The sequence below is a fragment of the Copidosoma floridanum genome, unplaced genomic scaffold (assembly GCF_036245765.1).
Source record: "Copidosoma floridanum isolate Cflo_tuat_1 unplaced genomic scaffold, Cflo_Japanese_pri ptg000032l, whole genome shotgun sequence".
Lineage (NCBI taxonomy): Eukaryota > Metazoa > Arthropoda > Insecta > Hymenoptera > Encyrtidae > Copidosoma > Copidosoma floridanum.
In genome coordinates, this window is record NW_028321909.1 from 247,622 (window position 1) to 261,846 (window position 14,225).

General features: G+C 33.7%; 1 protein-coding gene across 1 annotated transcript in view; it reads right to left on the reverse strand.

Annotated features, from left to right (window-relative positions):
- The window catches only part of LOC106644350 (uncharacterized), a 350,343-nt gene that overhangs the window by 36,754 nt on the left and 299,364 nt on the right, over positions 1-14,225 (reverse strand). The window lies entirely within an intron of this gene.

The following is a 14,225-nucleotide window of genomic DNA, read 5'->3' on the forward strand; positions in this document are numbered from 1 at the left end:
AAATTACAAACCATGAAGCTATTTTTTTTTTATCAAAAGTTATACTTCCTTCACCTCTTTCTCAAGATCAAGTTGTAGTACCCCGATCGCCCGCTAGACGTCACAACTTTAAAGCCTCCTTAATAAAAGAAAAAGGAAGTAGGCTCTTTTCTCTCTTATTTTACTGCGCGTATTGCGGACCTCATTCTCTTTTGTTGTGCGCTGGGTGTCAACATATTCGGTGATTGCTGCGATAAATAAAAGAAAGTTTGAACTTTTAGAAGACCTCAATGCGAAGGCAACGTGGAAGCAAAGAAAGTTGACGCAAAAGAGAGAAGATTTCTTGTCAGAACAATGAAATAATGAAATCGTAGGCAGTGACCCTGGAGGAGACTTCTTGTCGAAAGGAGTTTTATTTCCAGAAAACTATGATTCTGGTGATTTTTCAGGAGGCAAGGACTTTCCTGAGGAGTCGAAGGAGAATAAATGTAGTTTCTTTCGTCATTTTACAGGTTTTTTGGACAAATAGCTATAAGTCTCTCATGCATTCGAAGATAGAAAGAAAAACAAACCAGTTGTGGGTCTCGGGACCCCCCGCAAAAGTGGAACTTCCAACTCAAATGTTATTAAACTCGGTATAACAGAAACTAAGAAAATTAGAGTACACCTAAGTTCAATAGGTCTCTAAGAATTCAATAATAAAAAAAAGAAATTTTAATATCATTACGTATTCGAACACGCACGTGCATGGAATACATATACTTTAATACACTACTTATGTTACATGTGATTCGCGCAATCTAAGTATGCTTCCATGTTTGATATGATAAATGTACTAATACATGTACAAACTGTTGGTCATGTAATGCAGAATGAAACAAAATTTTCACCATACTTCGACGAAAAGAAGTTCTTTTGTCCCGTTACGGAGGACGAAAATTCCTTTTATTCAAAATTACTGTTCGCGCATTTAATATGGCATCATATATGTGCAATCCATTCTTGTTGGAATCATTGTATCCGACAAAAAAACAAAAAAAAATAGGCTTAAAGCTATTTTCCATTATAAAGTTGTATTTTTTACTGAATTCGTTTTCTATACTTATTTATAATTTAATATTAAAATTTACGCATCCTCAACGAATTTTTACTAATCTCAAAATTATTTATAAGAATATGAATTTTGGTAACGTGAAAATTATATTTATAATACATGACACAGAATAAAAAGTAAATTTATTTGTAGGTAGGGTATGTAGGATGTAGCTTTGTCTCCGAGATATGACTAATTATTCTTAAAATTATTACATGTATTTTTGCTCCTCAACATGTATACAATCAATTCTTGTTGGAATCATTGTATCCGACAAATAAAAATTTTTTAAAATTTTTGCTACCATAAAAGTAAAATAATCCATTCTATCTGATGGAAATTTAAAAAAAACAATAGACATCTAGCTATTTTCCGTTGTGAATTTGTAGTTTTTATTCAACTGATTTTCTATAATTATTTATAGTTCAGTATTCAAATTCACCCGTGCTTTACTAATTTTACAATAAGTAGTAAGAATATGAGTTTTGGTCACGTAACAATTATTTTTATAATACATGATAGAGAATTAAAAATAAATCAATTTATACGTAGGATATTTAGGATTTAGCTTTGCCTTTGAGATATGACTTTCATTGTTTTTAGAATTAGTACGATTGCTTGTATGAATCTGTTTAGTATATATTTTTGTAACTCAATACTTACTTTCTATACGTGGGATTATTTTCGGCCTTTTTGGCTTCCTTTTCGAAATACGACTGTTTTACTAATTTTGAGAGGTTATGTTGCAACAAATGTTTTCCGAAAATGTTGTTAACAATCGTGTTAATGTTCCAAGCACGCTATACTAAATAAAATTTTTTCGATTTGTTCTTTTAAACAAACAGTTAAATAACCAGAAAATTAAGGTTATGTTTGTGCATAGTCCAACCCCTCTTCATTTATACTCGTTAATGATGTAGTCCTCCTTTAGTGAATGTGTAAAAATTGTTATTTCAGGTTTATCTAGCTTCTTTTCTAAAATATGACTGTTTTGCAGACTTTGAGAAGTTATGTCGTGAAAAAAATTTTTCGAAGATTTTGTAAATGTGTGTATTAATTTTTCAAACACGGCATACCCAAAAAATTTTTTACTCGTTCTTTTTAAGATATAGTCAAAAAGAGTAATAATTAAGGTTATTTTTGTGCATAGCTCAACCCCTTTTAATTTGCGTGCCTCGATGATGTAGTTTTTCTTAAGGGTACCCGAAAAAATTGTTATTTTAAGTCAATGTTACTTTCCTTTCAAGATACCGCGTTTTTTCTTGTTATTAAAAGTTAGGTTCTCTTATTATACACATTTAATACTTTTTTTACGTTTTCTAAGCATTTATTTATTCATGTGAAAAGATAAATAGAAAAGAAGAACGATTTTTACTATGTTGTCTTGAAGACTTCAAAGAAATCAAGCGACGTTTTGTCAGACATTATTTACCTGAAAGTACCTCAGCTGTAGCAGAGACTCGTATTACAGTCAAGTTGCGATTCTAACTATGCAGCAGTAATTATAAAAAGAGGCTATAACATATATATACCTATATACCGAGCGCGCGGTGGCTCAGTCGGCTAGGTCATGGATCGGCACACGGGAGACCGTGGTTCGATTCCCGTTCAGTGTGGTTTTTCGGGCAAGTACCTTTCTGAGATTTCACATGTGCTTTTTCACCGTGCAATACTCCTCAAGGAGGACTTAGGTGATCTGTTCGCCGCAAAAATTGCCTAATTTCCCCCTACCCCTCTTTTGTAATGGGAGGCCTCCCCCATCCCTCTTCCCTTCCTTCTTCCAAGTGCTAAGTGCTCTCAGTACTCGATTGGAAAGCTTAGCGGGGGTCTAGCTTGTGCCTACCGAGGCAGCCTAGCTAGCCCAGCTAGGTTCTAGCAAGGTAAAAGTATAGAGGCAGATGGCGTGATGTAACGCGGATTAGCTTGGCCCTACCTAGGCAGCCCCTCTAGAACCCCACCGAAAATGCTTTAAGTAAATGTTCTGCTCTTCTCCTTAACCTCGCTCACGAGGTGTGCGCAATATACTGTACTTCAAGAAATAAATTATTAGACTAGGAGAATAAAAAATAGTATAATGTCTTATAGCAATGGTAACTTTTTTATTAAAAAAAAAGTTATTTTTACAATGTAAAAAAATACAGTAGGGAAAAAATAGTTTCAATTTAATAAAACTGTGAAAATGTTTGAAATGTTTTAGTCCTCAGCATTTTGATTTTGACCCAATAACCCAACAACAAATCGTGATTTGCTCAAACATTAGAGCCATGTGATTCTTTTTCTTCCTCCTTTGTAATTGCACGTTTTAAAGCACGATATCTCTTGACCCTTTCCTTACTTAATGACAACGATCGTTTCCCTGTCTCACTCATTTTACAAAAATAATTTAAAAAACTATTTAATAAAAATGCAGAGAACTCTTAACATGTCAGTTAATCATTACACACACACTGCTCCAAAATGGCTGTCATTCGCATCAGTTGTACCTATATATTGTAGCTGCAGCTACAGCATAAGAAAGAGTGAGATGGAAGATACCTAGCTAGGCTTCCTACGTAGTCCCTACTAATTCCACCGTTACAAAACCTACCTTGGGCCTACCTAGGGAGCCTACCTAGGCCCCCTCTAACTACCGAGGCAGCCCAGTTAAATTTTCGATCGGGTAGTGCCCTTTGTAGGAGCCGGACGTACAGCACTATAATGTAAAAAAATGTGTATATATATATACATACATATATGTACAGAGTAATCTCGGCGCACCATTGTGTGCATGTCACAAGAGAAGGAGAGAGACAGAAATACGTATAGATAATATACATAGATATGGACATGGCAACGTTCGTTCCAGTTCCAGTGTTGGGATATAGCTCCGGCCAGACTTGGAAGTTCTCTAGGACCCAACCTCTCTGACGTGGGAAATCACTAGATCAAAAAAAATAGTACCAAACGTGAGGCGCAAAATTTAAATAAGGTCCAATAACACAAGCATCCATCACCCGACGACCCAGGGCGCTTACTTACCACTCTATCAAATAAATAAATATTATTAAATAACACAAGCGCCTATCACCCAATGACCCAAGGCGCTTACTGGTCACTTTAGTAAATAAATAATCATCAACAACACAAGCGCCTATCACTTGATAATCCGGGGCGCTTATTGCGATTCTTTTAAATTAATAATTATCAGTAAATTTGTAAAACACCTATTTTCGGAAGAGTCAGGTCACTTATTGGCCACACTATTAAATAATTAAATGTAAATTGATAACATATGTAAACAATTCAAAATTTCGATTGATTGTCAAGTACGACAAAGATCTTTTTAATTAGTGCTCTTATAATTGATTGATAATTTAATATTTTATAGTGGCTAGTAAGCACCCTGGGTCATTAGGTGATAGAAGTTTAGGTTAATAATAATTATTTATTTACTAGAGTGACCAGTAAGCGCACCAGGTCATTAAGTGATAAGCGCTAGTATTCCTTATACTTATTTATTTAACAGAGTTGCCAGTAAGTGCCCCGGGCCATCGGATGATTGGCACTTGTGTTATTAATTATTAATAAATTATTTAATAGAAGTGCCAGTAAGCGCCTTGGGTCATTGGGTGATTGGCGCTTGTGTTATTTATTAATAATTATTTATTTAATAGAGTAGTCAGTAAGCGCTCTGGGTCATCGGGTGATAGGTGCTTGTGGTATTTGACCTTATTTAAAGTCCGCGCCTCACGTTCGGTACTATTTTTTTTCTATCTAGTGATTTTCCACGTCAGAGAGGTTGGATCCTAGATAATTCCTAAGTCCGGCCGGAAATATATTTCAACACTGGTTCGTTCGCTCACTCGCTTGCTCGTTTCACGGGTCAGGGGCAGCTTACGACATTCTGGTACCCTCGGCAATTGACCAGTTTGGTGCCGTACATAGCCCTACAAACTTTGGAAATGATAAAAACTTCATGAAAAAACTATTTAGTAATTTTGTCTAATTTTTTGATGAACATCTTCGCCGTCAGTGACGGTCACAAATTTCAAATTTTTAATTTGACTACACTGATCAAAGTAGTGTTAGAAAAGGATAATAACTGTACTAAAAAAATTTCCATACTTTTCGGAAAAGCTAATACATACTCACCTTATGACGCCAATCGTTACGTTTAAAATAATTTTTATTATATTTAAAGTCATTATTTTTGTGTAGTACCCGCACAAAAATAATTACACAGTATAATTAAAATTACTTTGTCTAACATAGTAAAAATTGTAATAAAATTATTGTTGTAAAAAAATCTTTGTCTTAATCAACTGTTGCGCAACAAATTTTTATTGGGAAAGACATTAATAAATAAATTGAGTTATACCGTGTGACACTTCAGTAGAATATTAATCCTATTTATTTGATAATCGTTTATTATTGATACTCAAGTATCACTCATTTCAAGTAAAATATGGTTAACTAAATTTTAGAATGTAAGTGTAAATTAGTTTATTATGATAGTTTAAGTTTTATACTCACATTTTTATTTTGAACTAGAAAAAATGGTTCTTACAATACTACAGTGGTTTGCGCTGTCATTTACTTGGCAACCCTGCCTTTCTGGCGCCCTGGGCAAGTGCCCAGTTCGCCCCACCCTTAAGCTGCCCCTCTCACGGGTTAACTCTTCATATAAGGCACGCTTAAAGAAGTTTCACTTAAAAATAAAAAGTGATTATGAATCATTTTGGGTGTACTGCAAAACCTTTTTTTAGTGTACAACGTTGCCTTACTTTATTTGTGGTTCCAAGAATTTACCTACATGCCAGTACCAACAGGTTGCATTAGCAGGCTTGCATGAGCTCGTTCAAGGAAAAACACCCGCATGCCGTTTATTTGACCTTTTTGTATTGGCATTCTCTTAGATATTTTCTAAATGTCAATTTTATGTATCGGCAATCACAAAAAAAAAAGTCTTTGGACGAATCTTGCTCGTTAGATGAGATTAATGAGGATGCGTTTGAGGTTTGGGATATATTCCACAGTTATCTAAGACGACCCCAATAAAATTAGTCAATTTTTTGTTGTCTAATTGGATACCTTTGATGGAAAAAGGCTGCAAGAAGCAAACGAGAGAAAAATTAGTGGAGAAACATGGCCACCCAGAAGGCACACAGGCACCCCAGCTTAACCCCGAATCAGCCTTAAAATTTGAGATTAACGCCAAGAATAGAGACGCAATGATGCTTCAAAGGCAACAATCAGCTTTAGCTGCCTTGCAGGCCATTGGCGTTGTCACATCAGACTTGATAACAAAGAACGAGAGCATTAAAGTTGGTGTTGTTTTTCTTTCACTAATTTTTCTTATCATGTTTATTTTTTTCAAAAGAAAAGATAAAAAAAATGCATAGTGGCAAGCCCCTCGCAGACTAAGTTTTCAGTTAGAATAAGTCTCGAAGGTCATTTTCTCTTTCCAGCCTTCATAAGGATACTCTAGCAGTACGCGATGGCACTAAATCAGAAAAATGGCTATTTTATGAGACATTATGTGAGAAGGTTAAAGAAGCACAAAACCAGATGTTAAAGAAGCCAATCACTTAATCAGAGAGTACATTTCCAGTCATGAGGTAGGAGGAAGGAGGCAGCAATGCTGTTCAGAGATACTAAACGTAAGAACAATAGCTGTCAGAATTTCAAAATTTATCAGTAATTTGAAAAAAACCACGGTTGACAGATTCCCGTTATCCTGAGTCTCAGGCTTTACGTTGGAGGTTACAGGTTTTGTTCATTAGAATAAATTTCTCATCCCCTAATTTCTCTCCAAAGAAAAAATTGCTGTACATGACCCTATTGGTTCTTTAATTAAAAAAGGTATGATAATGTGGAGAGTTGACAGACAAATGCTTTTACAACAATAAATCTATTGCGATCCTTAGTTTTCGTTATCAATTGTAATAAAAGTTTGCTGTCTTCTTCAGTAAGGAGTACGTATTTTTGGTTTTGTTATTGACTCAAATTGGTATAAGGTACAAGTACCGATGCTCGGACGATTTTTGGTGAAATTTCGTTTGAAAATTCATATAAAATCACATCTAGAAGATAACATGAAGATTAGAATTTTTATTCATATATTTTATGTTCCTACTGATTAGTTACTAACACAACAGCAAAATTTGTTGCCATTAACTATTAGTAAATTTCCACAGTATGTGGATTTGACCGAAGCTTTGATACGATACCTTAATTCAAGTACAAATATACTGGGTACAAACAGAAGATTTCTTTGCTTTCTGCGAATGATCGTACATCTTATTTATGCTGTGTTATGACGTTTCCGTATTTTATCCGTGTGACACCAGATTCAACCTGATGTAGGGTTACTATCGCAATGTAGTAAACTGTATTATTAGTAAGTGACTTTTCATCCCATACAAATCATAGCTAGCGTTCTGATATTACAGCCGTTAAGATACGTAAATTCAAGTAAGAATTGTTCGTTGTACTTGCTCAACCATGTATACAGCTACATCGAGAGCAAAACACCGAGCAGATGCACCCTTTGGATTTTGGATAGTTTATATACTATATAAATATCGTACTTTGAAAGGCTCTTCATGCTTTTAATGGCTGTAATATACAAACGCCTACTTCAATTGACATGGGATGAAAAGGCACTTATAATCAAATTTTCCATAACTTTTACGCTTCATATCTGCTTTATCATAAAATGCTTATCTTTCAAGATATTTAAATATATCTACGAACTATGTAGATTTGATGCCACTGGCTTCCATACAAGTTTCCAACTTTTGCCATTAGTGGGGGCACTACATATCATTTTTAGAGTGAATACAGAAACAAGTAGCGTCAAGTTAACTGTTTGTAAAAACAAAAATAACTAATAACTTATTTACTTAACCTTATCAAGTTTGATTACCTTACATAACAGTACTCGTATGATGGTTTGTTAGCTTGATAGTCAATTTAATTATTTGACATTATTATTTGATTCATTTGGTATATATTCTAATACTTAAACTTAGCCGATTAAGTAATGTAGTTTTGGGATTCTTAAGAAAAAAGAGAACTATCAGCCCTTTTGATATCCTTAAGATTCCTTGTAATATTGTACAAAAGCATTTTATACAAGCTTATCGTATCTTACAGCCAATATATATGGATTTTTTGGAGTGCAATAGAAATGAAAATGTAATGAGATGATAAATATGTTCATACAGTTGCCAGAATCTAAGAAAAGTACTTCTAGGTATTGACACAAGAAAAAAGAAAAAAAATGAAAGAGAGAAAGAGAAACAAATCATAGAAGGGACAAGTAGAAGAAAAGGAGACTATAAAGGTAATTACCAAAATCGGTTCGAGGTATGTTCTATACACCAAAGTGCAATTATCAGACCAACAATAACCAAAATAAAAGTGGCGCACTCCTGTAAACGAAAGACGATTCAAACAAGAGAGTGAGGGAAAGAAAAAAAGGGAGTCGGAGAGAGAAACAGAGAGAAGAAAAGAGACCATCTGTTGAGGACTTGTAATAAGGCTAGATATGCTCGTGCCTATAATGTGATGTATCTGTGCGCTGAGTTTTGTAGGAATTGAAAAAGAAAAAACAGAAATCTGTCCAATTTATGTATTTCTTGTTTTTGCATAGTTATTGTTGCTAAGAACGGAAGGAAACACTACCCCATTCTCGTTTTATGCATCACTCCAATCTTGTTCCGGACTTTATTAGTATACAAATAAAGTCTGGAAGAATAGTACATGAGAGATTATGCCATGTCTTCCTCTTAGGCAATTTCTGCTTCTGTATTGTTGTTGCTGATGATGTTGTTATTATCATTTTTGGTTACAACACACATACATTCAGTGTACTTTATAAAAACAGGTAAATAATCTGTTCTAGTGATTCTGCTATTATTCAAAATATTTGATACGCTAATGGTTTGTGATTGGCAATTTCACATCCATACGTGGTTTTTTCGTGCCATACAAAACTTTGTTAAAAATATATCATTAGTCAGTATGTAAAATTTATTCAAATAAACCTCTAGCTCACCTGCAAAAGTTCGTTAAAACAACACTTGATTCCTGAAAAAAGTAAAAGAAGCCCGTGACAACAAGTGTACCCGTAACCTTATGTGAAGTTCCTACAACATCCTTGATTTTTTTGCAATTTCTGGTGATCAATCGACCATGACTGGATACGGGCACGAGAAAACGTGGATCTATGTTGGTATGTATATCTACGTTAATAACAAATACGTGATCTACGTATAAAATGTGTTAGTGTTCATCGTGCCAAACACTCCCATACACATACAAACACATATCACATACACACACAAAATTCCTTTTGGTGCGGTTACTTGGAAATACAATATCTCACTGGGTGAGTCGATACTTTATAATATAGTACAAGAAAAAGAAGGCGAAAAAGGAAGATTATAGTAAAAAAAGTGTCTCAGGGGCTCGATACATACCAGTAAGCGATACCTGAGAGACAGCGAGAAATCTCACTCCCCTTACTTGTGTATACAGATATGTATACGATTGAAACCATCATAAGACTTCGAGAGTATATATAAATTCATACATATGCACATGGGTGTGTGTGTTAGATGCATGAGTTGTTTCTTCTTGACATGTGTAAGTAATATAGCAGCGACAACGACGATGAAAGACGCTATGGAATATAATATCGACTTACAAACGACGTGCGTGTATGCAGAGCATATTTATTTTGGTGGGAACTGAAGCCCCACGCGTCTTTCTCTTTACCTTTTTTTCTTTTATGCTTTTTTTTTTCTTCATAGTAGAGGCATGACGATACCAGTATCTTCCTTCACATTTTTTTGGTTTTCATGGAAATTTTCTTCCATTTTTGAGAATTAACTATTTTTGTTATTAGTCAATGATGATAAATCGTTCATTTTTAGATTTTGATGACTTATCTCTTAAAGGTAAGCAAATCTTAATCAGTTAAAAATATTCTCGTTTTACCTTATGTAAATACTTACTTACGGTAAATGATGATTTTTATCACATTTTTCCAAATACGTATTGTCATCTGTCTTCTTACAGTATCAGATCAAAACTCTTAGTTCAGCTTTTAGTTTGTTCATTTAATTTATTAAGGCAGTTGTTTTCAATATCACGAGTTGATGATAAATAAGTTTCAGCACACATTGAGAAACTTGTGTGCCAACAATTTTACGAATTTACCTCAAACATGATTACGTACATAATTGTGAGCAGCGTAAAATTTGTTACAAGACATTATGTTCTCAATTATTTTGCAATATCACTCTATCGATAACTGCATTTGGACGGTTGGGTATATATAGGTGCACAGAAACTGAGTTACTGGTGAGAGAAGTGCTATCGTGCAGCGCGCAAAATTTTCTTAAACATTGTACCTCCTAAACGTATGAGAAAGACATGTAATGCATGTGAAATGAGGAGGTATTCATGCATCATTTTTTATTGCATGTTATCATATACATTTTTCGAGTCAATATTGATTTAAAATTTTTATGCTTTTATGCATTTGTATAATCTTGCTTATAAATTATTTCCATCTTTACGTAGCCTGGCCAATAAAACAATTCTTATTTTAGCTGTACGAACATATCATTAAAAAAATACATAACAGTTTAAATATTATTAAATGGGACATGTGCAGAGTAGTCATTTCCCAGCATTATATGATCAATAAAAATAGATGGTTTTTTTTGTTGGAAGCAGAAACGAAGGATGCGTTGAAAAGTAGCCGAGATAGTATCATTGTCAGAAAGATGGGAATCTCCTTCAGAAGGTGAGAGTTAAGCACCAAAACCACCTCAATGTGGTTTCACACCCACAGACCAACAAATACAACGATGAGCAACGAGCAGCAGAAACAGCAGCTATGCAACGGTAAAATGTAGTGAAAGAACGAGCCTCGTGAATATGCTCTCCGTTTCCTTTCTTTGCCCTCCTATGTTCCTCATCTTTGAGATTCCACGGAAAAGGACTAGCGTGTTGGGCGCGGTTTTCGTGATTGCCCAGGTCCTTGCCTTGTGGGTTTCTCCATCTTTTACATTCATTCTCAGTTTTTTTTCTGTTTTTTACTGATTTCTGAACGCAGTAGAGGGAAGCTTGTATATCGGCAGTAATGGTATTTACGGTATCAAAGTTTAAAAAGTATTAAAGTTTTTCCGTGTGAAGTGACTGAAGTGACTAAAACTTTTTTTACCAAATCAACCAGAAATAGTACTCAAGCTTTTACACAAGCTGAAGATCAAAAAATAATTTTAGTCAAGGTAGGAACAGCTACATTCGGTTGATACAAAATAATAAAGGGGAAAGAGAGAGAGAGAAAGAGAGATAGAAAGATCCCAGAAATCGGATGTACACGTATTGATTTTTTGACGGGCTATTTTCTATTTCTCTTTTACTGGGTTCCTTTTTGATTGCGACAACTCTAAGTGTATATATCATCTGTTCTCCTATTGTTTTGTGATATCGTTAGAATAATAATGATTCATAAGTTAAAATTTTATGAACGATCACTTGTGGACGAGGTAAATAAAATGAACACAAGATTTATTTAAATGTGTGATGTTTTGCTGGCCATAAATTTGCCAGCCTCATCTGACTAACTTTATTAAGCGAATAATACACAATAACCATACATTGTATAGATAGCTTTAAAATGCTTAAAAATATTCACAAAATTATGAATAGGTCATTTAAAAAAACTGTAATATTCCACGAAGCCTACGTTCCAAAACGATGGATTGAACTATTTCGAGTCAGAACTTTTTTTACACGGTGTGAGCCAATTTTTTCTCAATAGATTTTCGAGATCAAGTCGAAAAAGTTTTTACGCTGCTGTAAGATTAAAAAAACAAGCCGAAATGTTGATACTGTAACGCAAAGCATTTAGGAATCTCAATTTTTGCGGCTTCTGATGCCTAGACTATAATTTTTTGATTTTTTACGACGTACTAACTAAAAGATTAAAGTATTGAGCACCTTATCTGATAGTTTAGAACTAAAAAAAAATTTTTGTTTTTAAGTAAGGGAAATTTTATTAGGGAAGCCTACTTTTGACACTTTTAAATTGCGTGCTACAAATGATTTAATGTGGCCAAGAAATGATTTTCCAGACAATTAGAGTTAATTATTTTGAATATTTCATAGTGTACGGGAACAGTGAAAATTTTTTTTCAGACCAAAATTTTAATGTAGCTATTTGTAGTGTCGTCGCAAGTACAGACTGTTTTTCCCAGTAAAATAAGCGATCATGACCGTAACGCCCCTAATCTCGGAAGTATTTAAAATTATCTATAAGATGACTATAGTCTGCGAAGAGGCCTGGGGAGCAGACATGATAAACGAAATTTCGTTGAAAAGTTTTGACTTGTGGATTTACAATTGCAAAAAAAGTAGTGTTACAATAATGATGCTTTTTTAACATAAAAAAAAATGCATTTAAATTAACGCAGATTTTTAATAAATTATCGTAGAGTCGGGCGCAAAAATTTCCAAATAGTTTGGATCTCATGTAATTTGGAAAAAAAAAATTCTACATATTTAATTTAAAAAATCTCAGTTAGGGCTCGAAAGTATCACGGTTTTTTTTTGAAAGGGTTCAAATAAGACTTTCTACAATATCAACACAATAATAATTACCAAGAAAAACGCCATGACATGACGATTATACACATACGAACGGTGGGATGGTCAAACATTATTAAATTGTGATGTATACATATGAGCTACACACACACGCGCGCGCACACACACATACACACACGTACACAGGTACTGGGTGATACAGCGATACAGCGCCTGTTATGTTATAATATTGTTTTAAAATATTTGATGTAAAGAAAAACGCTAATTCGCTTAATCCACTCAATGTACTGTATCAACATTTAGTACCTATATATATAGAGCTCATGCATGAATCACAATTAAATAATGTTTGACTATCATACTGTCCTTCTGTTTATAAGTGTTATAAGTGTTTGTTTCACTGGTTAATATCATAGCATAGATTTCTTAGTAAAATATTGTACTGTTACTGTAGAAGATCTTATTCACGTTTTTTCAAATATTTTTTAAACATTTTAAAAATATTCTTACAATGTATGGTTCTTGTGTGTTAACCAGTTAATACAGATAACCAGATGAGGATGGCAAACCTATGGTCAGCAAAACGTCGCAAAATCTTATGTCTACTTCATCTGTCCGCAAGTGTCCGTTGATACAATTTTTTCTTATCCTCAAATTACGAAGAATGATTATAACTCTTCTGTCGTAATAATGAATATTATAATTACTCCAAGAATTCATGGCATATTGACATTGACGATTTTCAAATTTTGTAGAGTTCCAAGTACTGCCGAAAGCTGATGTAATTATGACACTTCTAGGACTTGATATTACGCTTTTATAAAACTTTTATAAAACATTACAGTTTCGTAATAAAATTATTTTTTATTACCTCATCAATTCAACTTTTTAAAGATTCCACTTAAACTCGAATTGCACTACAACAGTAACAAAAGGAAGAAAATAAGAGGTAAATGTAAAAAATGTACAGTGAAAGCAACAGTGAATCACAGTCGATCAGATACGCTTTATGTCTTTATAGTTGCGACTACTGATTGCCTATAAAATAGAGAGTCATCGAATTGGTACCAGTATATAAAAAAAAAAATAGATATTGTACTTAGATCGTGAAAAACGTAACGTGCCCAGTGGTTTGTTGTACAAGTTAAATAAGAAGTGAGATGAAATGTTTTTTTAAATTTAATTTCTTACTTTTCTATGGTTGCAAAAAAGTTTGTAGTGGCAATTCAAGTTTAGTTATGAACAGATTAAGATTAAATTATACAGTTAATTAAGGAATATCAACTCTTCCTGAAGGTAGTTGTATTCCAAATTAAAATAATCATGGGATTGTCGTGAAACTTGGCACACAGTTTAATTAATACCTCATAAGTACTCTATTGAATTCTTGCGATGCTGAAATTTCTAGGAAACAAAATATTGGTGTTGACATTTTTCATTTTTTTAACATAGCGCCTTACGGAAAAATGTGTTTTTCTTAGCTTTAATTATGCACATCTCACAAAAAAAAAACTTCAGACTAATTTTTTTAATGTGATAACTCTGA